This window comes from Zonotrichia leucophrys, chromosome 3, assembly GCF_028769735.1.
Source record: "Zonotrichia leucophrys gambelii isolate GWCS_2022_RI chromosome 3, RI_Zleu_2.0, whole genome shotgun sequence".
NCBI classification, from domain to species: Eukaryota; Metazoa; Chordata; class Aves; order Passeriformes; family Passerellidae; genus Zonotrichia; species Zonotrichia leucophrys.
Genome location: NC_088172.1, coordinates 7116572 through 7143370, shown reverse-complemented (window position 1 = coordinate 7143370; position 26799 = coordinate 7116572). Strand labels below are relative to the sequence as shown.

Below are 26799 nucleotides of genomic sequence, written 5' to 3'. Positions count from 1 at the left end.
TGAAAGGCTGTCAGAAGATAGAAGGGTATCTAGCTTCCCAGAGCATTCACATTGCAGCTCATGAAGCTGGCTGACATTGAAGGAGCGATTCCGTGCTCAGTGCCGGCCCCTCTGGTAGCAGCTCTGCTCCTCCTCTCTGCTGCCTGTTGAAATATCACAGTCTGCAGCAGAGAATTAATACAGGAGTTTTCCATTAAAGACATTAGGTGCTGCATTTCACAGTTACTTCTAGCTCAGCTCACCTGCTGGGGACACAGTGCTTTGTCCTTGAATTGGCACGACTGCCCTCATCCTGTTCTTCCCCCTGGAGCAGGAAGAAGTAGCGTGTGAGTACATCCTGAGCAATGCACAACAAGTGAGTAACTGCAATAGAGGCATATATTATTCTTGGATTTGTTTTAAATGTCAAGCAATAATACATGGGAAGTAAAAGTAAGTCTTTAACTATCCTGACATTCTCCTAAATGTAAAAAACTATAAGAGATGCCTATATTTACTACAAATAATAAAACTGGAACTTACGCTAATCAAATTCAAATCAGTTCAACTGCATAATTTTCAGTGAATAGGTGCTTATAAAACACAGAATGAACTCCACAAGGGAAGGTTCATTGCTTCCTAATCAAAAGCAGTCAGCTTTAAACACCAGCCAGTCAGGTGATAGGTTTGTCATTTCTCAGCTGTGCTCTTGGAGGGAATTTGCCAAGAAGGCTTGACAGCCTTTAAACTTCACAGAGCATTTTTTGCCTGGTTTTGAACATCATGTTGAGCTACAAAAAACTCCTGGGAGACTGGGAGGAGAGGTAGAATAACAGCAGTTCTATTAAAATATATTTGCTGCAATGAATGCCAAGCAGAGTTTATGGTGTGAAAAAATAAGTAATTCCTGAAAAGAAATGTTGACCCCCCTCAGGTCTGATTCTTTCTTGTCTAATGATGTCCAGCTACTCTGGGGGACTAAGGAGTGTCAGTGATTAATTGCCTGGATGTCAGAGAAATAAAGGCTCATAATGCATCATTAAAAGCTAAAAATCAGGGTGTCTGAACTATCATGGGGAGCTTAAAATGAATGTATTTACTGCTATGTACAATTACCGGTCCAAGTCAGAAATAATTTGCTTTCATAATTTAGAACAATGGCAGCTCTCCAGTGAAAATGTATTTACAGTAGTTCTACATTGCTTTCTAGAGGCGTAGTACAAAAGGGAGAGACAAAAATTAATATGCACCAAGGCAGTTAAAAAGAAACCTGCCTTTGAAACCTTTTTTTTCATTTTAATCAGCATGAGCTCTGCTAAATAGTGGAATGAATTATGGGTAGGAGGTTAGCAACTAGGTTACTGCGGGCAAATCACTCTTGGGGGAATAAGTTTGCAGTCTGAGCCACAGAGTCTGAGCTGTGCATGACTTGGGGTGAACAGGTCTTCTCTGATACAACATCTATTGCAAGGTGGCCAACCTAAAGTCTCTCAACCAAATTCCCCAACATAAAGGTCTGTTCTCCCTGCCAATGGCAATTGTTAGACTGTGCTAAAAAAAATTTTCAGTGTCTTCTATTTCTATTTTCCAATGTCTTTCTAATGTCATTCTAGTGTTTTCTATTTCACATCCTCAACTTTGGGATCTCATACATTTTTTAGTAATTTTTGGTATTGGTTGAAGTCCCATTAAGCTTCTTAAATTCTTAAATGGCTTCTTGGAAGGATTTTGTTGGATATTTTTTTCTTGTAACTTAGGTTATAAAAGTAGCACCATAAACATTAATTGAAGTGCCATTAAGCAGTAGGGCTGTTTGTTTTGGGTTGATAGAGGACATAAAACTTCATACCCTGTGGTGGAAAACAATTAGATCTGATGATGAACATGCTATTAAATATACCATTACCAAACTTCTATCAGTTTAACTTTAGAAAATAGCAACCAGCTGTAGTCAAAGCATACACAAAGGATAGAAAGTAATATTTTAACTGTCATGTCATAGCCTGTTATAAATATTGTCATTTCTAATGTTTTATGCTAATGACAGTGACTAATAGTAGTCATTACCTCTGTTCATTCTCATAAAAATTTCCTCTAGAGAATATGATCACAGCTAGAGTGCTGTTTAAAATTAAATTTTGTTTTTCTAAAATAGATAACATAAAAATATTTAAATACTGACAGGTTTGTTAACTATTTTATTTTGTAATAGCATGTGTTCACCAACTACAGCTTTTGTTAATTGTGCCATAAGTTGAACAGACATCCCTTTTAGAAACACTTCTGGCATGCTAGTGTCACATCTCTGGTGTCTGAACAATGGAATAAAAGGTGAATCTCACAGAAGCCATAAAAAAAGTCTGATGCTACCCCTGTAGAGGCTTAATATTAAGAACATTGAATTTTCTCATCCATTTCTTATTTCAGTTATGAATTCTGCTTACTTGACAGGTACAGAGTACTTCATTATGTGCACGAACAGAAATGCTTAAATGGATGAAGCAGCTATTTACGTCTGATAGGAGCTAAGTGGGACATTAAATTAATGCCAAACAAGTGAGTGCTCATTTTAGTTTTGTTATAAATGGCTGCAGCACAGCAGTAATGTGTTGACTCTTATGTGCTGACAAGTTCTATATTTCTTACAAACTTCCCTTAGAGCTCGTCCTGGAAAGACAAATTCACACTCTGCATGATGAAATTAGCAGCAGATGCATTAATAATTGAATAAGGATCTCTGGAGACACACCACAGCTCAGAAAGAGAGTTGTTGACTGGCTGGTTTAAGTAGAGGCTTCTGTTCTTATATATATGCACTTACATAAGCCATGAGTTAAGAGCTGCTGCCTGTGTGTAGCCTTTGATACCAAATCCACTTCCTGCTCTTAGAAGACTTTGCAAAGTTACATTTGACAGGTCCATGAGCAGACTGACAGCCATTAATCTGGGCAGAGTGTGGCTTAGCTCATTCCCCCTTCTCTCTGACTGTTCTTAAACTTCAAGGCAAACTGAATGCAGTTTCTTCAGAAACCATCTCCGGACAATGAGTGGGATATGAGTGACTGGAAGACTTTGACTGTTTGCCAGACCCTTGTCATGGACCTCCTTCTGTAGGGTTGAAAGTTTCCTGAAGTGCAAATCCCAGCTTCTCTCACAGAAGGATTATCTTCCTTTCCAGCAAACATGATGTTCTTTGATTTAGCCACATGCCCAGGTTTGAGAGGGAAGAAATTTCACAGCATCACAAAGAGACCACAGTGAGTCATCTGATCCCACTTCCCTTCTCAAGAAGGCCCATCCTAGAGCACATTGCACAGGATGTGCAATTAAATTCTTTAATCTCCGGTGAGGGAGACTCCACAACTTCTCTGGACAATCTGTTCCAGTGCTCAGTCACTGCAAAAAGTTTAAAGATTTAAAAGATTAAAGAAGTTTTTTCTCATATTCAGGTGGAATTTCTGTGCATCAGTTTCTGCCCATTGTGTCTTGTATTTCTCAGCACCACTGAGCACAGCCTGGAAACATCCTCTTGACACCTTCCCTTCAGAGGCTCATAGACACTGATGAGTTCCCCTCTCGGTCAGCTCTTCTTGAGGCTCAACCAGCCCAGCTCCCTCAGCCTTTCCTTGTAAGAGAGATGCTCCAATCCCTTAATCATCTTTGTTCCCCTCCACTGGACCCACTCCAGGAGCTCCGTGTCTCTGCTGTACGGAGGAGCCCAGAGCTGGACACAGCACTCCAGATGTGCCTCACCAGGGCTGAGTGGAGGGGCAGGATCCCCTTCATCAATTTGCTGGCATTGCTCTTCCTGATGTACCCCAGGATAGCATCAGCCTTCTGAGCCACAAGGGTACACTGCCAGCTCAAACTGTGTCCTTTGGACAATAGCAAAGCAAGCAAGAGGACTGCCAGAAAAATAACTCTACTTTTTAAGGATACCATCAAGTCTTGGATGTAATTTTTAATAGTTACTTTGCAATCACACCAAATAATATTATGCTCAGTGGATGTTGACAAAATAGTGTGATATTTCATCCACAGCAATAGCCTTGGAGCAAATTCTTCTGGGTTTAAAATCAGAACTTCATTCCACTATTGCCAAGAGAGTGATAGTAATTTGAATAGTCTAAAAATTTGTTCCAGTTTGAGGAAAGCCAAGATTTAGCACAGTGTTAGTAGATTAACTCCATAGAGCTCTCCTAACTATGCATGCAAACTTCAGTCGCTGGTTTTGAGCACAGGTTGAATTGACTTCTGTGTTTTGCTTTCCTCCAGGTTATTTTATAAATCTCAGGATCTGTAAGAAAAACTTAATATCAAAATATCTATCAGTGTATTTTCTGGAGTTTCATCACCTAAAGAAATGCTAATTCTAATCTTAGAATTTAAATATATTGCAGTATTTTGCATAAACTGCAGTATGATTTAATAAAGTGGTACAATCTTTAAAGCAGTACTCAAGATTCAATTGTCTTTAAAACAATACTTCAGTTCCTTCTATTTAGGTATGCAATTCTTTTTATTCAATAACAGTGCATATGTTGCTTATTCAGGAAGAGTTTGGTATGAGTCTCATAATGGAAATATGGAATTTGAGATCTTTTTAGTATGAGAAACATTTAAACAGTTTCTGTTGTCACTTGAAATAAGAGTTAAGTCACAGAGATTTATATTTGTATAATAAAGTATTGTCTCAATCTAAATCACAGAATCACTAGGCTGGAAGAGACCTTCAAGAGCATTGAGTCCAACCCATGTCCAAACACCTCACCGAACCATGGCACCAAGTGCCACATCTAGATACTCTGAAATACTCCACAAGTGGCTCAGCTGAGGAAAGAACAATACATATTTTTTCTTTGTGATATTGAACTACAATGCAGATATTAAGATATCAGAGACTATCAGGTGAAGGAGTAAGCGTGCTAAAATAATAACCTGGTTTCAGCATCATGTCTTCTTTTGGAGTGCTTGGAACAAAGGTGTGAAAATTGGATTTACATAAACTTTTTTAGTCAATAGAGCTACCATTTCAGAATTAATATTTTTCATTTGATTCACACATGTATAGTACATTTCACTGCTGTTTAAAAAAAGCAATCTTACCATCATCTGAGTTTTTAGGGAAAAGACTAAGTACTCAAACAAGGTCATGAACTGCTAGATGAGAGGAATATGCCTGAGTTGCACAGACCAAGGAGGAATAAAGGGACTGCATTGATGGGGCAGAGGGAAAGAGATCACGAGTCATTAACTATGGCTTTATGCTTCACATCTCTCTACAGTGGGTTTAATCCTATTAACTGATTTCCATTTATTCTTTATTTCCATGAAATAAGATCCTAAGTCTTCTCCAGGTTAGAAAAGAATAATATGCAATCCAATAACTTTTTTACCTATTGTTAGCATACGTAAGGCACATCAGTGGCACCAATGTTTATTCTTAACATCTGAAGTAATCACCAGATTTCACAATTCTAGCAGTTACCACTCCTGTAAAAGTGATATTTCTAAAGCCTTCTAGTGAGTGAATAAACCAATGGGTTTTATCCATGTTTTGCAGGTCACTGGAAGTTCAAAAGAGCAAAGCAAATTAAAAGAACTCCTTCCCTTTTTCTATGACAGTAATTTTTCACTTGAGTATATGAGCATTTGCTAATATAAAAGCTATTGAGGAAGATATGAAGGGAACTTCTTCTAATGCTGCCTTATAAGGTAGAAATAAATGTTGCATTTCAAATCCAGCTCTCCTTGAAATTTTATTTCATTTTAAAAGGCATCGAGCACCAAATTTTTGTCTCTGGTCACTTACAATCAAACAAATCCTCTTAAATTGAAAACAGGGTTTTCTAATTGTCATCCTGTAACCTCAGTCTGAAGATGAAGTAGCTACATTTTGATTTTTTGTCTTGTCACTATGGTTGATGTTTCTGCAGGCCATAAAATTTTTATCCCTTGTACTTTGCCCTTCTACCCTACATGGTTTTCCTTGGTTGTCCCCTTCTGTTATTGTTGCTGTTGTTGTTATTATTATTATTATCATTATTGTTACTATGTTTCTTTGAATATTTGCCCAGATATTGTTTAGGTGCATCCTTTTCTTGGAATTAGTTGGCAAGTCTGTTAGTACTCCATGCACCTATCTGTACTTCTCTACAAATTACCCAAAAGAATAATTTTTTCCTTAGAGTCAATATGTGAAATGGGGGGGAGTGGGGGGGTGGAGGTAGGTTTGGGGGGAGAACAAAACTGGTATATGCTGCACCTTCTGTAAGCATTCTGAGAGAGCACAAGCTATAGGAATGTCCAGCACAACTGAAGCAGAGTAAGGTGCTGCAGCAGCAGCAAATTATTGCAGAATATCAGTTCTTTCTTGAGGAGTCCTTGGGATGGCAGACTAAGCATGGAGAGTGTCCATAGAGAGTTCTTGTCCACTGTATCCAAGCAAAACAAATATACAGGGCTGAAGTCACTGTGCATTTCCAGATTATCCTCTGAAAGCTGTGATAGCTCTGCTGAGTTGGCAGGGCCAAAAATTCAACACATCAGTCCCCACAGAATGCATTTGATTTCTTTGTAGCCCACTCTGATAAGACAAAGGTCAGGTGTTTCCATATATTCTCTGTAAACCTTCTTTGAATTTAATAAATCGGGATGGCACGTACGTAGAATGATCCAAGCTTTTGGATAAAATGACACCATTTCATTCATCCCAGTAAGTAATACCATGATTCTACTTCTCTTGCTATTCGAGAAAGTAGGACCTGTTTTTTGAATGTCCCATATGAGAAGTGCGGTCTTTTCTGATCACAGACAAAGCTTGGTATTTTTACCAGCTTTTCCCTTTTACTTTCCAGTCTGCTGAAAGAGACTTCTCTCCCCCATCATAATTTTCCTTGGTTCCCTAACATTTATCAATCCAATTAGTGTTGTCAGCTTTCTTGCTTCTCTTCTGTCTCTCTGATAATGCAGAGATAATGCACAGGAAATTTCCTGACCAAAATAAAAAGGTCTAGTTTGTACTTCTCTGTGAAAAAATGTCTAAAATTGAGCAATGACTTAACACCTGCTGATCCAAAGTCTTCCATATTGCACAGTGGACATTTAATTTTCCTTTAAAGAAATCTGTAACATGATGGGGGGTGTGGGTCAGAGGCAGAAATGACATGCACTCCCAAGTTCCTGTGACAAACAGCCTTAAGTTAATTCTTGCAGCTCCTTTTATAGGAGCTCCAGTTGCACATGTGATTTGTTGAGGTCTTAGCCCCTCCAGCTCTCTGGCCAGTGCTACATCTGCATTTAGGGCTGAATGACATTGGCTGAGGGTGCCTGTGCAGATTTGAATCCTCCCTATCCTTGCCCACCCAGGGACTCCAATGCTACAGAAATGGACTTCTTTTTCAAGGCCTCTTTTAGGAGCAGATTTCCCACTGCTGAAACAGAAAACTCAGTTTTGTCTTTCAGAGACTTTGGAAATGCCTCTCTCCCACACAGCTGCAGTTTCCTGTCCTTTCTGTTACCTACCTTTGCTAATCATAGCTCTGTGGAGTTGATACTTGTTCAGAGGTTTCTGCAACCTAAAAATGCCAGTCTTTCTGGGACATGAAGAAATTTAAGAAGACAGAGCCAGTAAATTTTGGTTACAATCCTAATCCAAGATGGAATTTCAATCCATGCACTCTAATCTACTGTAAAGTAATATTTAATACTCATCTCCATAGTTATATTTGTATGCTCTGAATGTCTCCTCTAATGTACTTCTAAACTTGTAATTCTAAGATATAAAACCTTTTTGAACATAGATGGTACAGTAAAGACTTTGTAAAGATAATTACAAGTTCAAAGATTTCAGTTCGGGCAGAAATTCCTCAGTACAAGCAAATGGATCCTCTTAATTAGTCATTAGATAAATGCATGAAGAAAGTTAGAAAGGCTGGAATCTCAAGATGCAATTTGGAAACACAAAGCAAGATGAAATATTTTTTTCCTCTGAAAAATAAAAAGTTGTGTGCCTTGGAGTCTGCCTAGCAGGGATAACTGAAATTTATGCAAGGAACAAGGATATTGTGCTTACACAACAGTGCTTGCATAGAAATTACCCATAAAGACCCAAGGAGTACAAGGTGCTTCAAAATCAGGTGACAGTGCAGATTTAAAGGGATGACTTGGAGCAGCTCCTGAAAATTCCTGAGCCCGGACATGAGCAGAAAGCTGGATGTTAGCACAGGAAGTTTCCTTGCCAGGGCAGCAGATTTTACACTCTCTGTAGCTTTAACAGCAGACTTACATAAAGTTAAAGCCTTAAAAGTGAACCCAGATTTTGTCTTATTTATTTCCTTTTAAGCAATAGTCAAGAAAAGACTGGCAATGCATGCATCATTTTCCATAGTATTGAAACAGGCAACAAACTATTAATGTTTATATAAATAAGAAATAACACAGGTTGGAATCATACTCTTCTATGGGTTAAGAACTAAAATGATCAGCATGAAGCACCCTCATCTCTCAGTAAATGGAGCACAGAAAAAGGCTGCATGTGTTGGCACCATGCTATATAATCATCTTCCACTTGAGCATGGGGGCTTGGTGAAATAAGCAGTTACACTGATAAACAGGGACCTCTCTCAGGCTGTGCTATGGACCCAGAAGGAGATGGCCTGTTGGATAACCAGTGCCAGATCTAAGCTAAGGTTACAAACATAGTCATAGGTTACCCAGGAGAGGTAACTGCCAACAGAGAAACTTCGTCCCCAGTCTCAGAAATCTGATGTTTCATTTTTGCCTCAAAGGGGAGGAATTTACAACTTGTTGTTTTGGGTGGGTTTTTTTGATGTCACATTGGTCTAGAATTTTTCTCTGTGTTAAATGTACAGAACAGAATTCAACATTAGGGTTCCTATAGAGGACTAAGGTGAGGTTTGCCATGTTCACTCTTATTGAGGGATTATAGAGTAATGTTTTCACCAGAATTACGCTTGTTCTCATTGCACATAAACACATATTTATGAAGTTAGAAGCACTTCAGTTCAGTGCTTACTAGGAATTAGGCACACTGATTTGTTCAAGCTCATTTGGCATTTTTTTAAAAAAGTTGGTTTTCTCTGAGCTTTACTGCTTTTGCTTTTTTCTAAATTAAATCAATAATAAAATTTTCATCTACAGGGAGCACTGACAATTTAGCCACTAGAATTTTTCAAGTATTTTAGGTGCAGATTAAAACAGACTATTGAGCTGTAAATCAATCTAATATTGTAATTGCCCTTCCCATTCAACTGTTTATTGTTTCTTGGGCATCAGTTACACATCAAGCAGATGTCTCTTTTAGGGATGGACACAATGGCTTCTAGATATTTTTTTATTAATCCAATGAATTTAAAATCAAGGAATAAAAAGTTCTGAAGTACATCTTTGTGCATTTTGTCAAAATGCATGTTGTACATTGGTGTATTTCTCAGTGGCCCATTTTCACAGAATCTCTGAGGTGCCTTGTCTTTTCAGTTATCCTGCTTATGTATTTATGCACTTCCTATCTTGACATCTCACTTTGAGTCATAATCTTATATTCTAATTAAAGTATATTCAGCATCAATCTTTATATGAATACCAAGTGGTGGAATATTAGCACTTTATTATGGCTTTCCAACATTCCTATTGCTTTTTATCATAACCTTATCCAGCTTTTTAACTTCTCCCAATGGACCCTGGTCCAAAGAGATATATAAGATGTGACAATATTGACACAGTCCGAGAGCAAGATTTTTTGTAATGACTGGTTGTTTAATTGTTAGTGAAAGGAAAATATTTTGAATATTTGGGTACTCACTCTGAGTTTGTCTATGAAATCAGGAAGAATTATCTCTGCAGAGAACCTCAGAAGAGGGTGCAAGGACTGTGAGCCTTTTGCAGGCTCTTCTAATGCATCATATAATGACAACACTGAAAAAATTGTCCTGAATTAAATACAAAAACGTAATCTATGTTCTCTGTGTTTTCTACGCATCTGCTGTTCCTGTGCTCCAGATCTCTTTCTTGAAATTTCTGCTTGCCCTATGTCCCAGAAATATTTTCTGTAATATTGTATTATGTTTAGCATTACCATAAATATACTTTTGGGTAAAAACCACTTATTTTGTAAATATTTGTGAACTGTTGAAAATCATTCAGCTTATCCCAGTATCTGTGGATTCAGCTGGAAGAATGAGGTAAGCGTAACATTGCAGTGGCAAATAATTCACTTAAAGAATACAATGTATATGCTTCAGAGGTACAGATATCTCAATAGAATGCTGCATGTGTCTGTCCTTTCAACAAAAGGGCAGGTATTTCCATCACATGGAAATTGGTTGGCAAAACTAGTTCTCTGTGAGAACTGGAAAAAGGGACAGCATGGCTGATTTTGTCAAGGGCAAAAGGAGAGAAAAGGGCAATGGCAACAAAAAAAAAATATATTTAGGCATATCATTTAAAAGATTTGAATGATCCGTATCTAGTTAAGAGTGATAAATGTAATAACTGTGAAAAATAAACACAAGAACTCGTTTAAGCTTTTTACTAAAACCACAAAAGTTTGACTTACCATAAGCTATAAAAGATGGCATTAAATCATTAGCCTTTACAAATTGCCTGTTGTGGTTTCTGAGATATTACTTTCTCTCCCAGTACTCTGAAGAATTGTGTGCAACTCCAGGAATTGATACCTGTAAGCAAGTTCCAATGTCAGACAGACAAAGAAAATAAAACATAAAGAAAAGTCGTATCTTACTACAGTGAGAAATCCTGTTCACCTCAGTGGGTCTCGTCATAGGTGTGTAGGTGGTAAGATCTGTCTCTAAAGTGATGCTGTGCTAAATATGAGAGCACAGCAGACAGTTTAATAAATGGGCTGCATCAGGTCAGTTCAAAGATGTTCTGTGGAGTATAGTCTATGTACCAATAAAAATCTCCACTATTTTTTTAAATTCCATTAAAGTAGCACGCTACCTCCAAATATTTATAGAGATCAAGCAGACTCACTTCAGGACAAGTCCTTCATACATACCAAAGGGACCTTTCCTGAAATGTAAACAGTTGGCATCTGCTGAACTATAATCCCTAAATCAGAAACACAAATGTTTGGATTAACAAAAAATGGAAAGGCTCATTCTTTATTGTTGACCTCCCAGCACATATTTTTTCACTTTTGGTGTTGTGTGCATGACCAGCATTCTTTATTCAGGACTGGAAGTGCAGTGACTTTTTGGCATAGTGACCACAAAGGACAGTGGTGATTAAATTCAAGCTAGCACAAACCCTCAGTGATGTTCACTGACTTCAGAAGATTTGAAATCAAGCCTTCAGTTCAATGGTACACATGTGATGCAGGATGAATCAACTGAGATTTGATACCCTTAAGAATCAGATAAATAAAAGGATATTTATTTTACCCCTTTAAAAGAGCATATTGATCTGAGAAAGGAGGAACTTGAGGAAATATAAAATACAAGCTTGTGAGTACCATCATTGAAATCTATTTGGTTTTATACACAGAGTTTTAGCATCCCACTGCACCAGGGACTGTGTTCAATAATTGTTAAGTGAAAACACTTACCAGGCCTGGAATTGTTGTCTGTCATATGTACAGTGCATATATATGTAATACACAATGAATGTGTACAGAATATTCCATTGTGCAAACTAAAGCTTTAATAATGAGTGGACTGCATTAATTGGAATGCTGAGGGAATGAAATTTTAAATTCTTTTCCAAAGTAATTTATTTTTTGATAAATAGTGGGGTTTTTTTTCTTGAAGAGATTAAATACACAGTTATTGAAAAGCACTGAAAAGTTGGAGAAGAATGAGAATGAAGTTGTAGGTGTTGGTGCTGAGAGCCAGGGGCACAATCAGCAATCTTGGAATGTCTTCCTTTTCTGGTTTGTGCTGTGGCTTTATGCTTTACGGATCCCAGTAGGATGAGTCACAATCAACCTGGGGTTTCATGGATTTCAATCCTACTCTTCCCAAGCCACACTCCAGCCACTGCTTCCAGCCTCACACCAGAGTCTCCAAAAGTTGTTGGTGCTTTTGCAGGTCCATAGCAGAGGGTGAAAGAGCTGAGTGCTCCAGGTCAGCCTACCTGGTGAGGGGCTTTCCTGCAGCCTCTGCCCCTAAGGGAGGTGGGTTGGTGGCTGCAGTTGGGTCTGGCAGGGACATCCCTGAACCAGCACCTCTGCGGAGCTGGAGGCGCTCACCAGCTGCTGCCTTGGGCAGGATGACAGGGAAGCAGTCACACTTCCTCTGAACTCTGCCTAGCTTTACACACACTCATGACAGGTACTCAGTGAACACTCAATTTTTTCCTTTTTGATTTCACAAATCTGTTTGGCCGGGAAGTAAATTCTAAGTAAGTTTCAAGGAAGACTGGAATTGTCTACATTAAAAGAGTTTGATGCCTTGAAACTGCTACAAAACAATAAAAAATAAAATCAGTAAAATACCTCTAAGTGCAATTTTAATTGTTTCAATAAGTTCTTTCAAGTTGTATTTTCATGTAATTAATTTCTGAACAGTGGACTTCATTATACTCTGTAAGAAAAAGGGAAGGTTTTCAAACAAGGTTGCATATTGAATTTTAGGTCTGTGCATTAGAATTTTCATATGACTTCAAAATTATCAAAATAATTACTTCTTGCCTATGCAAACGTGAAGGGTTTGTCTTCATTCCTGCTCTGTCATAACAAATCCAAAATTCTTGGCAGTATAAAAGCGTGCCCTGAAACCTATTGTCAATATTCACCTGTTTCCCTTTTCATAAGAGAATGTGATTTTACCAGACATCTATCCAGCTACCAGAAAAGCTGATTCCTATGGTATACATATATAGTTTATGTCTTAAGAGAAGAGACTCATCTACTTAATTTTTGAGAAAATTGTACAACATTTCAAAAAAAACCAAGACTTTAAAATGCAGAAAAGAAACCAGAAGGGGAAAAAAAAGGCAAATATAAGAAAAACCTTAATGTTACAATCCACTGATAAAATTAAATTAGTTATGGGTTTAGCTTATCTTAGGTAAACTATTTGGGGACACAAAAAATATTTCATAAACACAATGAGATCTTCTGTCATGTAAAATCCTTATCCTTTCTTCAAGGGCCTGTCAAGAAAACTAGGTTTACTACCTAAATTTTATTTTTCAAAGTAAAAGATAGAATGTTCTGAAAATCAAGCTGTCACTAGTTAATGCTGTCACAATAACATGTCAATTTTACACACTTGTTCAATTGGACTTCATTTTTTCTTCCTCCTCATTTTAAATGACGTTTGTTCATTTCTTATTCTCTGGGCCCTTTCTTCAGAGTCCCATGGAAACAAAGCATAAAATCAATGATGCCAAAGTTTATGTAGGCTTAATATTGGGATGAAAAATGAAGGTGCCTGATCCTGCTGTCAATAAAATGTATTTGTGTAGTTCCCCATGTAGCACTTTGAATGGGGTGAGTGACAGCAATCTCAGTCTGAGAAGAGAAGGAGCCTTATGGCCATATTGTATGGGTGGCTGATTTTATAATAGCCCAAAACAAAACATTCATGATCCTTAAAAAGATTCAGATTACCAAATGTAGACAGGCAAAGTAACCATGCACAGTGCTGTGGAGTTCCAGGTTTTTTTCCATGTACTGCCCTGCTAGGAAAGCATGCCACAGATTGTAGTTTATCAAGAAAGAGGAGAAATATTTCCTCCAAGGAATCTTTGGGTTCAGGAGGAAGTTCTCATGGTTCCTGTAGTCATTTGAGGTTAGATTATGGTAATTGATTCATATATCTAGTCTTTAATGCCTCCAATAAGAATGTCCTCGAAGGCAACCACAGGCAGAAGGGAACAGCTGATGTGCCACACCATTCATTCAAATATGTAGACACTAGAAAAGGTTGTAAATTCACATTTCAGTCACCTTGTGTGTGTGTGTGTGAATTGCCTGGCTAACCACACGTGCATCCATAGGGATGCTAGACCTCTGAAAGGACCTTAAATTACTTGCTCTGGCTTTGCTTCTTCCTTTTGATATTGAGCTGTCTATATGAATTGAAAGTGAGAAAATAGTTAATACCATATCTATTAATTGTAAACCCTTCCTGAATGATGACTTGCCTTCTCCTGGTATCCAGCATTGTAGCAGAAAGCAACTGGTATAACCTGCAGCTACAACTACTTCCTAGATCTCAACTTCTTTTCCAGGGAAATGTACTTTTCCTTAATACCTATGTTCAGGCTCAGGAAAAAAAAATGTATCTGAGGATAAATTATACATGGAACTTCAGGCTGTTGCTCCTCTGGATGATACTTACCTGTTTTTCCTACAGAGAATCATGTGAATTGTTACCTATCATTGCATCCCCATGTTCATCTCTTAATACTTGTCAGTATGAGACACATCACTTAAAAGAAATTTGCTGCCCAGACTGGGAAATTTCCTTGTCACAGCAATATTTTTTTTTTTTGTTATTTTGTCTTGTGGTTTCATAAGTGCTAACAGATTCTTACCCAGTGCTTTTTAAAATGCTTACTGATCCACACAGACAGAAAAGGTAAACAACAGCTAAGCAATTGGTCTGACAGATAGTGCAGTCCCTCAGGAGGCATTCATAACATCCCCAACACTGAGTTATTCTCTCTCAGGAGCACCATTAGCAGTTATTTCATCACCACTGTGTCTGTAATTCCATAGCATCAGTCCCAAGGCTGGCCAGTTCTCCTCAGCAGAGGTTAAACTGTAGGCAAAACCACTCCACTGTTAAAAAGAAAGTAGAAACCAGCCTAAAGTGTTAAACTTCCACTTTAAAGTCCCATTAATATGGACACTTACAGATAAAATAATCAAACTGTGAACACAAGGGAGTAGCGCATTGACTTATTTTTAATTGTGTAAAAAGGGACAGCTTGCATCTAATTTTTTGCTTAGATTAATAATTCATTTTGGTTTAAGTATGTTTTGATCCTGAATTATTCAGAAAAATAATGGTTTTGAGAAAGACACAGTGTCATTAGAAATGGAAGTTGTATATGAACTATGAATGGGATGCTATTTGATGACCAATGTAATCTTGGTAAGAGTAAATAGGTAAATAGTATTCAGAAATTGGCAGGTTTTTCACATTTGTCAAATTTACTGGAAAGCCATGTGCCTTTATGGTTTGTTGAAAAAGGTATGGAAAGTTAAAAATAGGTACAGAAAATAATTCTGAAAATAAAAAAATACAGGAAAATGTACCAATGGTGAAATACTAAATAGATTCTTAGCTATTAAATCAGTCGAGAAGTTGAGAAGTAACTTGACTACAGCCTTCAGGTACCTACAGGCAAAAAGTATTCCTGACAGTACAGAGCCCTCTCATTTAGGAGGAAGGAATGTGTAATTAGCTGGAGCCAAGAATTCCAGTCTGTTCCCCCATCACCAAATTAACAATGAGAGCTTTCAACCATCAGAGCCATCTGGATCTCTTAGAAAGATGTGCTGCATCTCACTCAGAAGATACAGAGGCTGATAGATAACATTTTGGGACCACGCAGGAGCTTAGACTAAATGCATCATTTCTTCTGCCCTGAATATCTGTTTCTGAATCTAAATAAAAAATGGATAAGGTTAACAGAATCTGGCCCTCAGTCATATATATTTTATCATTTAATTACATTTCCATTTGAGGATTATAATTTAGTTCTCTTATGACTTCATCTCTGAAACTTTTCTACAGGATACCAGAAACAGAGTATTTCTTATTCTCATAATTAAACTTTGAACCAAATAAAATTTCTTCAGCTTGCAGCTCTGAATTAGCATGTCAAAAATTTAAACAAATATCATTTTAGCTGCTTTGTTATGAATGAGCAGAGCAATCATATAGCACAACAAAGTGTTAATTTCTGTTATAGCCCTTGAGCTATACAAATGTGTGATTTTGTTATGATCATGCTTGATATGCTGTGTCTTGACTAAATCTTATTTCATTCTGTTTCTACAGGTTAGTGAGACTGTAATCAAGAAAAAAAAAATCTAATGCACAGTAATTTGAAACACAGCATTTGGAAAGGTCAGAATGGTACATTACATCCTTATTATCCAAAAGAACAGATGAGTTTAATATCCTGGCAACATTTTCCTGTTAAGAAGATATTAAACAAGAGCTGAAAATGGTACAAGGTTCTTGCTTCCTTTTCTATGACAAAGATTGTAACAAGATCATGGAACTACACAGAATAAATCCCTTTCTGCTTTAATGGTCCAGCTGTGAATTCTGTCTAGTTTTCAAAAGCCTAAGCCAAGAAAAGAGCCAGCATGCATGCTATTTGTTTCAATTCCTTTACAACACTCTTTCCTGCTTGCATGGCCCATTTTCCATTAATATTTTCTAGTTTTGAACATGGGAAGATATGTTAACAGAAGGTGCACAGTGCACCAAGTTTTGCTTGATATGTTGAACTGCAGCAAATAATGTACTGCATCAGCACTGCTGAAAATCCAGCTTTTCCAGCTTCTCTTTGAATAGCCTAAGAACAGAGATAATGTATTCTAACACACAACACATGGAGTTGTGTTGTGTGTTGGAATACATTATCCATATGTATTGGATACATATATGTCCATACCATCTCTGAAGGTATGGACTCTTTGGAGGCAAAGGATTTTGCAGTATATCCAATAGGCTGTTTTAATATAAGAACTGTCAGAATTTCCTACCTTAAATTATTATCTGCATGAAGACTCTTCCTTTTGATTATAGGTGTAAGGGGGGAAAAAACCTTCTGGATGTTGAATTTCATCCCTAAAATACACCATCAGGGTCCTCATGTTCAATCTTATGATGGCAACTGAAAAAGTGCTGTGCTTAAAAATGAAAAAATTAAGTATATAGCTTGCCCCTGTATTATATGCAGTCCTCATGAGATATGATAAATGTGGTATTACCCACAAATATAACAAGATAGATTTTAAAGATATAAATAATTGTTAAAGAAAACATTTTATATCGTTCCAAAGATAAAAAGTCTTGAAGTATGACTGGCTGACGTAGACCTACATGGGTTTGCACAAGCTCACAATTAGAAATTATGTTGAACCTCTTTTTCCCACACCATCTTGAAGAAAAACTTCTCTGTGGTACATTACATGCAGCATCCTGCTGAGCAAAACCATCCTGCTTTGGTCAAGAGAGACAAAATAACCATATCCAAAATATGTTTTCAGCATCTCGACCGAATGTATAAGTATATATATATTATACTTGTAAGTATATATATTATACTTGTTGGGTTTTTTCTATTTTCTTTTTTTTAAGTAATTTTATTTTCCACTGGAGATTGTAAATGTATTTTTCATCCTTTGTTTTGTAACTATAAAGGAGGATAGCTTTTCAATGCATTGACAATGTGCAATCTATTTCAAAACTTCAAAGGATTTGCAAAACTACAGAAAAAATCCCTAATAGGTGTTCATTTTGTAGGTGCCTACAGAAATTAATGCTTTCTGTGTGCCTAGAAAAAGTCCAATGGATACAAGTTTCTATCAAGCCCCTTGTTATTAAACTAATAGTCCTTGAAACTGAAATTACTACAAATACCTCTTTTCTGCTTCCTAACCAAACATATCAGCCATCCAATATGCCACATACAGAAAATAATAAATAAAACTAATTTTTTAGCTCCTAATTATTATTCACAGTATAAATCTGTGATTTTTTTATAATTTTTTATCATTTATAACTTTTATAATTGCTAAGAACTCTGATCATATATACTTTTGCTATGAAAGAAATAAAATATTTGCAGTTGTATCCATCATCTAAAAGATTATGTTTAGGGCATGGCTGAATAAAAAATCCAAGGTTTTGAGGGGAGATTCAATGTGTAGTCCCACAAAATCTCCAGGATTTCTTAGAGAGTCAGTCCAATATATCAGATTAAGGAATTGGGGTTTTTTAATACAGTTTTTCATTCTCATGATTGTGCAAAATGTTTTTGCTGTGTCACACAGTATTTAACATGGGGAACACCTTGAATACATTGTGCAGCCTTATTTAGTTCCTCTATAAAATGTGTTTTTTTCACTATGTGATCACAGTCATGCTTTTTTGAAAAATTACCAAAATAATCAAGTGCATCTTATGAAGCAATACTTGAACTTTAAGAGACACCTCCTTTTATCAACTGTTTCCAATAAATAATGTGGGGTTTGGACTTTTCCATAAAGTCTTTCTTCAGCAGGGATGGTCAATATGAGTTTTGCATAAAATGTTGTGCCCATGAACCCATGAGAACATGTCCAAGTACAAGGATCATATAATCCTCTGTGAGGTACATTCAATAAATTAACAGCAGAACAAAATTGACAGACAAAAAAGATGAGGCTGATGGGAAGGTGTGATATTGAAGCAAGATCACAAAAGAGACCCATCAAAGCACAACAGACTATGTGCATGACACACATTCCCACAAATAGGATTTTGTGCCTGGAGTTGCTGGATCATTGTAATCCCAGTAACAAGGACACTCAGACTCTGTGAAATATGGTTTAAAATATTTAAACATTTATTGTAGCTAACACTTTAAAGGAAAAAAGGTTAGCACAGATAATCTTACATCCATTCAGGTGCTGGGAAGCCCAAGTTATGCACCGCTGAATGAGCCTCCATGCAGGCTCAGAATCCTGTGCAGATCCTGTCCATGTAAAGGTTACCCAATATTTCAGTCTTTTGAGTTCCTGTAAGGTTTTCTTAAAACAAAATAACTCCATTAATCATTTTCACTGTCAAAGAAAAAAGGATACACACATGGGAATTTGTTGGTGCTGCTTTAGACAAAGGCAAGGAGTTGGTGTGACCCCGTGGCAGCTGCCCACAGGCTGCTTCATTGCAATCTGCCAGCCAAGCCTGTCCTGCAGGCAGGGACGTGCAGAGCACAGCACAGACCTGGAGCTCGTGCTGTGTGCCCAGCACATTTTGTGTGCCCAGCACATCAGTGCAGGCCTGGCCTGTCTGGGACAATGGCTGTGTGAGATAATAACTCCCCTATGGCAATGGTGTCCTGATCAGGATCTCAGCACATGTGTGCATGCATACCTGGTTTGCATCTGCATATAAAAACCTGCTTTTGTTCTCCAAACTGAACTGGTAAACAGTATTAAAATCTGCATGCATTAAAAACTGTGCATGTCCACTGCAAACACACCTCTGTACAGGTCTCTGTTTATCAAGCTGATGCTGTGCCAAAGTCAGATAGTTCTACAATTACAGAATTTATTGCCACTAAAAGGCTGTGTAAATACATTTTGGCAAGTGTGATTTTTGTACCTGCAGCTCAAATTCTTGTTATACTTGCATTTGAATTTGTTTTGTTTTGTCACACAATGTTACTTGGTATTATATGAATAATAATCCATGAGCTAGAAAACAGACTAAAGTCAAAGGAACAAAGTCAGTTGCATTATTAAAGAGAGATTAAAATAATTTGATGTGAAAGGCATTTTAGAGACAATACAGCCTGTCTGACTTGCTGATTTGCACAGAACCCAACACATCATTCAGCTCTGCTGCCACCTGACAGCTGCTCAGCATCTAATGGGAAATGTGAGGGGGGTCACAGTCCAGCTCATAGTGTACAGGTGCTGGCATCACAAAAATGATCATCACAACTGGCACTAATTGGCACCTTTGTTGACAGTCTTGGCAGAGAGGCCACTGACTGAATCTGCACAGAGAGTTCTTGCAAACTCTGCTGGCGGGGGATGCAGGGCTCAGCTCATCCTTCACTTAAACCATCCTTAGTTTTGCACATATTTCTTGGGAACACAGGTCCTGACGCTCTATTTGCCTGGAATGTGTGTGAGCATTGACATTGCTGTGGCATCTCTCTGGAAGTGACACCTTGCACAGAGGGTTAGACACACCTCAGGGACAGCACAGCCTGCCAACTGGTGCTGGCCAGCAGAAGAGCCTGAGAGCTTTGGCTTGGGTGGAAGAAAACAAAAGGAGATCAAACCAAATGCTGTTCTAAAGAGGAAGCTACACGTGACCCACATAGAGCTCCAGTTTCACACAAGATTTTCTTAATTTTAGTTAATTTTAGATACAACTGTGATTCTGTGAAGTTCTAGTAGCCACTTTTACTCTGTGCTTCAGTTTATTCTTTTGTATGAAGGTCCTATTATTTGTCTCACTCTCAGACATAATATGAGGCTTTGCTAACTGATCAGTGTCCTAAAGTATTTAAACTTTTCTAATGGAAGTCAATAGACACATTAAATATCAGGATTCAAATTTATAGGAACTTTTGTTTCTTAATAATGCTATTAAATGAGTTGCAGGCAGTGACTATTAAATATTTCCATTTTGCATTTATACATCTTTCACACTACTGTAAATACAGCTGCATTAAATGCAGTTTCTTCTGTCACTTCAGCCTATCTCGTCCAAACCTGCAATTAAAACTAATTTTCCTTCAGTGTATAGAAAGCTGTACTGTTTGTAGGTTAATTATCAATTTATATGATTTTTTTTGGCTCTGTAGACAAGTAAGTCAGTAATGTGACTAGGATTTGAGAATGTTTAAATGGTAACAAATAAAAGTTAAAGAGGGTGATAAGTTTGATTGCAATTAGCAGCAGTAACTGAAGTATAGAGATGTTATTAGAGCTCATTACTACCTTTTAACAAAGTGAAGAAAGAAAGACAGGCAAGTAGGAGGGAAGGAAGGACAATAAACAAAGGAAGTAAATAAAAAGTAGGAAGGCTGGCTAAAAAGAAAGAGAACAGTTCTAATTTCATGTGTATGGAAAAAATGTTGAATTTATTGCACATAGGTTGGTCAGTAGATGGATAAAAGTGAGGGAAAAAAACCTAGAAAAGTGATAAATGAAATCAGGCAAAATAAATCTTAAAGCACTGAAAAAAATATATATAAAAAGCCCAAGGTTTATATATATAAATAAAATTATATATAAAAAGCCCAAGGTCTGTATCTGAGGAAGAATGTACTTCCATTAGGAACAACAAGGTCATAAGATAATATCAGCACTCAAAACACCAAGGTTGTAAGATAATAGGAGGCTCAAAACACCACCAAGCAAGAGTCTGAAATTCTCCCCATTGATTTTTCACTTGTGTATTACATCTGATCCCAAGGAAATACCTTCTCATTTACATGCATCTACATAAATTCTGGATGAAGCCACCAGCTTTTTTTGTGCTCCAGTGTTAACAATGAGCAGTGGCTGCTATCCTGTGCTCCTACAGACACTCTGGAAACAGAATATGTCATCGTTAGCCTAATGAGGGGAAAGGGGGAGAGAAATTGCTAAATGCTTTCTCTCTATCCCAATTAAAGGAGAGAGAGCAAGATGAAGAGAGGGGGAAGGCGTGCTGGAGGGAGAGTGTGTGCGTGACAGATTTCTTCCTGCCCTTAGCTGCAAGAGCGTTCTCGTTAGGGAGAACTGAAAAAGACAAGAGGATGTGGGGATACAAAGCATAAATCCTTTGACTGAAGTCAGACTGTGGCAGCATGGTCCATCAGTCTGAGCTGCACATTACCTTCCAAAAATAGCTTGCTTGGGAAGGAAAGAATATGATACCAAGTACACTCTTGTCATTACTGGTCTTAAGACAAATTATCCATACAAATAGAAAGGAACAAAATTTGTCTGCCTGATGAAAGCCTCCTTGGCCATCCACAGTCCCCTTTCAGGATTGCTGTGGAGGGAGAGAACTACTTGTGTATGAAGGACATCTCTAGCTTAGAGGTTGCTGAACTCGCTGACAAGTGCCAGCTCATCCTTTACAGAGCAAACTAAATTGATCCCATGATGTTTTGTGCCAGAAACATCAGGCCTGGTAGAAAGGATGTCCACATCCCTAAAAATGTGTTAGGTCCCAAACTTGTCCTGTCCCATGGGCCTTGGCACTGCCAGGTGGTACCTCACTGGGCCCAGACTTTTGCCAGGTACCACAACAAAAATTTCCCATTACAGAAAATTGCAAACCAGAACTCAGGGCCTCATATCTGGCCAGTATAGGTTTTTTCATGACTCAGAAGTCTTTGGGGGTGAGTGTATGTTTTCGAATCCAGGTGAGTTGGGAGTTGAGGCTCCTAGCTAAAAACCATGGTGTGAAGATTTGCAAGGTATCACTGGAGCTGAGGAGAATGTTCTTTTTCCAAACACAGAAAAGAATGTTGCATCCAGTCCCATGGCATGACACTGTACACACATTCTCACATGACAGAAGGTTACCTGCTGCTTTAAACTGCAGCAGAGATACAAATGGGCTTGCTGGAAGCATTTCTTTGCACCCACAGCTCTGCTATTGACTCCACATGCAGCTCATGGCACCTTTCTGCCATGCTGGGACTGCATATTTAAAACATATCCATCCCATGGGCCCCAAACTCTGCTGACTGAGTGCATGTGACCCAGGGTCCATGGGCAGGTTCACAGTGTCTGCAACAGCAAAAACAGGTGAGGAGGCAGGTGAGGGGTGAGTCAGTGAATATTCTTTATGCCCAGACTCTGAAATTTTACAAGACTGCATGACTACATTAAGATGCAAAGTTTTTCCACGGGTTAAAGAGACCTATGACCAAAGGTAACTAGGAAGGTGGGAGTTTCTTTATTATCACATCAGCCACCAGGTCCTGATGCAATTCCAAAATTATATCCCACACTGTTCTCATTACCTGCACAATAGCCTGAGCCATTCAGTGGACAGGAGAAACTACCTTGCATCCCTATTTATATTTAGTGCTCAGACACGAGCTGAATGATAAAAAGCAGGATTGATGTGCCTAGTATAATCCAGTCCCCAAATGTTGAATTTCTCTTACTTATTTTAAATCTCTCCACATTTCCTTGCATTCTGACTAAAATGTAGCAGCTTTGTGAGCGAAACTATAGCTGCCCTTTTACCATTTCAAGTGCCAGAAGCTTTAGCTAAGGAAAATTATTTTGTAAAGACTTACTGTGCTCTGCTAGTCTTACCAAGTGCAGTTCCTGCCAGTACCTAAAAGGAAGCTGAGAAAGTTCCTGAGAACACCTTGCATCATGAGTCACTTGCTGTAATAATTTTTTAATTCTTGACTCCCAAGTCCCCATCCTGGGAGACCTCCTGGCTGGTTCCATCATCCAGGCATGACTGGATTAGATTTGTTTTTTCCCTGCAATGAGACCTAGTTTCTTTATTCACCATCATCTGAGCTCAGAAAATAGAAGGTGAATATTGGTTTCTGGTTGTCCAGAAAGCGTCACAGGGATGATTTCCCCTGGTTAGGAACACAGGAAAGGAATGGAACTCTCCTGTCAGGCAAACAGATGTTGGAAAAGTAGCCTGTGCTGCTCTGCCAAAAAGAGTAACCCAGACTCATTACAGGGAGCCCAAAGCAGCCATGTCTGTGCAATGGCAGGCAAACAGGAGATAAGGGAAGACTGCAATTAGAGCTCAGTCTCTTACAATATTTTTATATAATTTCGAATTTCTTACTGAGTATTTATATATTATAAATATTCTAGTCAACATGAACAATGTCATAAGATTTCCTCTCAAAATTTGAAGGCTTTGGCCTTTAAGAGGGTTTTTCACATTAGATTTTTTTATGTACTTTTAAGGTTTGTGTCTTTAGAAGTACTAAGCTGCCCAGTAAAAAACACCCAACTCACATTTATAACAGCCAGTTTCTCTCTACTTGTAATTAAAAATTCTGACCCACTAAATTATGAAATTCGAACACTGTGGTTTGTACAGGGTACTAGCACAATTAGTATACACATGACTCAGTACTTTCAGTTCCTCTTTCCTGAACTTCAAATATCACAAGATCTGAAATAAGGGCATTCTTCCTGATGCTTGAGCACAAGATACTAAATTCAGTCTGATTTAGTGACAAAGCATGCCATTTTAGGAGATATAATGTCTGTATAATAATTTGTTTACAAATGCCATCTTCTGAAATATCGTATTTGAAATTAGCCACTTACAGTTTCCCTTGGGAGTTTAACACAATGGTGTGACGGTGGTCACAAGGGTTTCAGGATGAGAGAGAGACGAGAATGTTGAATCCATGTTCAGAAGGCTTGATTTATTATTTTATTATATATATACTACATTATGACTATATTAAAAAGAAATAAAAGGAAAAGTTCTCAGAAGGCTAGCTAAGCTAAGAATAGAAAAGAATGAATAACAAAGGAGCTCTCTCCGACTCTGTCCGAGAGAGCTCAGTCCTTGATTGGCCATTAATTGTACACATCCAACACGGGCCAATCCCAGGTGCACCTGTTGCATTCCACAGCAGCAGATAACCATTGCTTACATTCTGTCTCTGGGGCCTCAGCTTCCCAGAAGGGAAAATCCGAAAGAAAGGATTTTTATGAAAAGATGTCTGCGACACAATGGTATAATTCAAAGGACTAATGTCACTTCAGTTAACTCCAACCCTTGAAAACTCATCTCATAACTGGCTCTCTCTAATGTTTACCATTGGCAGGGCTTTGTGCCCCAGCCTGGGAATAGCTGCTCTATGTTGCCCATCAGTGGTCTGTGGTGGTGTGAGGAAGGAGATGAGTACAGTCAGCCTTGGTATGATGCAGACACTGCTCAGATACTCCCTGGTTACTTTCCCCTTGCCTTCATATCACAACTGCTGCCAGGTCTGCCTCACATTAGGCAGACAGAAGTTATTAGCTTCACACATTTTATTTTTTATATAAAAGTACTGTATTCAATAGAAGAATTGTCCTAACAGCTACCAGTAAAAATTCTATCCTGATCAGCCATGCCAACACAAAAGGCCAGGCTAGTCTGAATCACCAGTCAGCACTTCAGCAACATTCCAATTATTTTCATCATTTAGAATGACCAAAGCAGTATTTTGAAATTACATCTAAAAATGTAGCAGTTATTAATCAAGGAGCTCTAGCAGGGCAGATTCATGATCAGCAGAAGGGTGGAGACAGACACTATATCATTTTGATCTTATGGAATAATTTGCTTTTAAGCACAAAACTTCTTGCAACTGAATTTCTTCATCATTTGAATGTCCAGAATAACAAGCAGACAATCTTATGGTGGTTTAGATGGCTTTTAATTCATCACAAGAAGAAAAATTAAATTAAATTGCATCTACTTCCCCCAAAACTGCTTGAATTTTTTCATTCATATACCAATTTTTCATTAAATCTCAATTTCTCAGTCATTAGGATGCACAACAGGACCTGCAGAAGCTCCAACTGTAGCCGACCAGAGCTCAAATGAATTGTTAACAGCTCATGTTTAGGGCTGATGTTTTCTTACAGGAAATACAAATAATTTTTTTTTTCATTAATTTATGGAACACCATGGCTACAATTTTTGTTTGTAACATTCATTCACATTTTCATTATATAAAAAGCAATAATGTTCAAATGTTCTTGATAATGTGACATAAATTCTTTTACCTTTAATAGTAAAAATATTTTTTTCTTTTGAGCAATTTTTGGACTCATGCATTCATGTGCTCTAACAGGCATCCTCTTTTCTAGTGCAGCTTAGTTATGTCCTGAGCACTGTCACTTGGGTATTTTAAAAAGAAAGACCTAATTTTACTTGATCTTATTTCTTATCCCAAGTCAAATAAATGCCTAATGGTGTTATCAGTGGTTTAAGTTGCTTCTCTACTCCTTTCAAGTTCCATGGATCATCAAAACTTTGTAACAATACTCAATAAAATCTGGCCAAACTTACTTTTATTATCTTAAAAAAGGAAGGTCTGTAAGACTACTTTTTTGAGTAATGCTCAATTTTTTTGTAATCTTAAACATTAAACAGAATAATTTCTTTCTATGTATTAAAAATGGGATCTTACATAATCCTATTTCTGATTAAAGCGTCTCACTCAGAGAAGCTAAAAGTTCCAAAAACTGCAGACCATAAAGTGTTATTTGAGGAGTATTTTATTTCTCTGAAACACACTTCAGATAAACCCTCTCCATGTAATTATCCTCACAAAGAACTGCTGGATTCTGTTTTACTTAAAAAATCAGAAAAATAGTTAAAGCTTTTCTCTGCAATAAAGCCACTTCAATGCCAACAGCCCACACTGTACAAAACCCCTTAAAATATCTCCTCAAAGATCTGTAATTCAGTTTGGTTCTGAAGAATGAGGAAGAGAGCTGCGCATAGAATTTCTTTGGCTGTTACAGTACTAGCCTAAAAAGCCTGTCTCATCTTTGGTATCAGTGAAATAATTCTATTTGATTCTTGCCACTGCTGGCAGATGGGAATGGAGGCTGCAGGTCTGGGTAAACGTTGGACTCACTGTGACACTGAAGCATCACCGTAGCTCTGGTGCTGAGAAGGAATAATGCAGAATTTCCCTGTGACTATCAGAAAGCCACTCTACCCAACAACCATAAATCATTCCTTTAGTGAGGTAGTGCCACTCAGTTTTGCCAGAGGCAAGTGGACTGAGGGAAAGATCCTTCTGTGTCTGCCATCATTTAGACACTGTCCTTGTGCTTGTGCTCCCAGCCACCACCAGAGCTTCACCTCTGGACTGAACTCAGCAGGGTCTGTCCATGGCTCACTGCCACCCTCTACTCAGCTAACTTGAACCAGTGAATCTTCTGCTCTTCTTGCTTCCACACTGATTTTTGAAGATACTCTTGATCTATTTTGTACAGACACAAGACCTAGAAATATTCTCGCCAGAGGGTTACCTAGCATTCCTATTAATTACTAGTTGAGTGTACTTCAGTTATCATGACAGGGGGTGTACAGGTGTCAGAGACCCCAAAAAAACCTTTAAAATATTTCAGACAGAAAAATC

The 26799-nt window shown here is 37.9% G+C and overlaps 1 protein-coding gene and 1 long non-coding RNA gene across 4 annotated transcripts in view; one reads left to right on the top strand and one right to left on the bottom strand.

Moving 5' to 3' along the window:
* The window catches only part of KHDRBS2 (KH RNA binding domain containing, signal transduction associated 2), a 343516-nt gene extending 327143 nt beyond the window's left edge, over positions 1 to 16373 (top strand). Inside the window, exons 13-14 of one of the 3 annotated variants that reach the window (XR_010439490.1) lie at positions 2431 to 2535; positions 15978 to 16373. The gene's annotated coding sequence lies outside the window, so the exon portion shown is untranslated. The remainder of the gene's footprint in view (positions 1 to 2430; positions 2536 to 15977) is intronic. The other 2 variants (XR_010439491.1, XR_010439492.1) reach the window with 2 other exon arrangements.
* On the bottom strand, positions 30 to 586 carry LOC135445218 (uncharacterized). The gene is made up of 3 exons (XR_010439493.1): positions 523 to 586; positions 243 to 304; positions 30 to 143 (listed from the first exon to the last, which is right to left on the bottom strand). It is a non-coding gene; the product is annotated as an uncharacterized LOC135445218 (long non-coding RNA).
* Positions 16374 to 26799: the final 10426 nt, after the last annotated feature.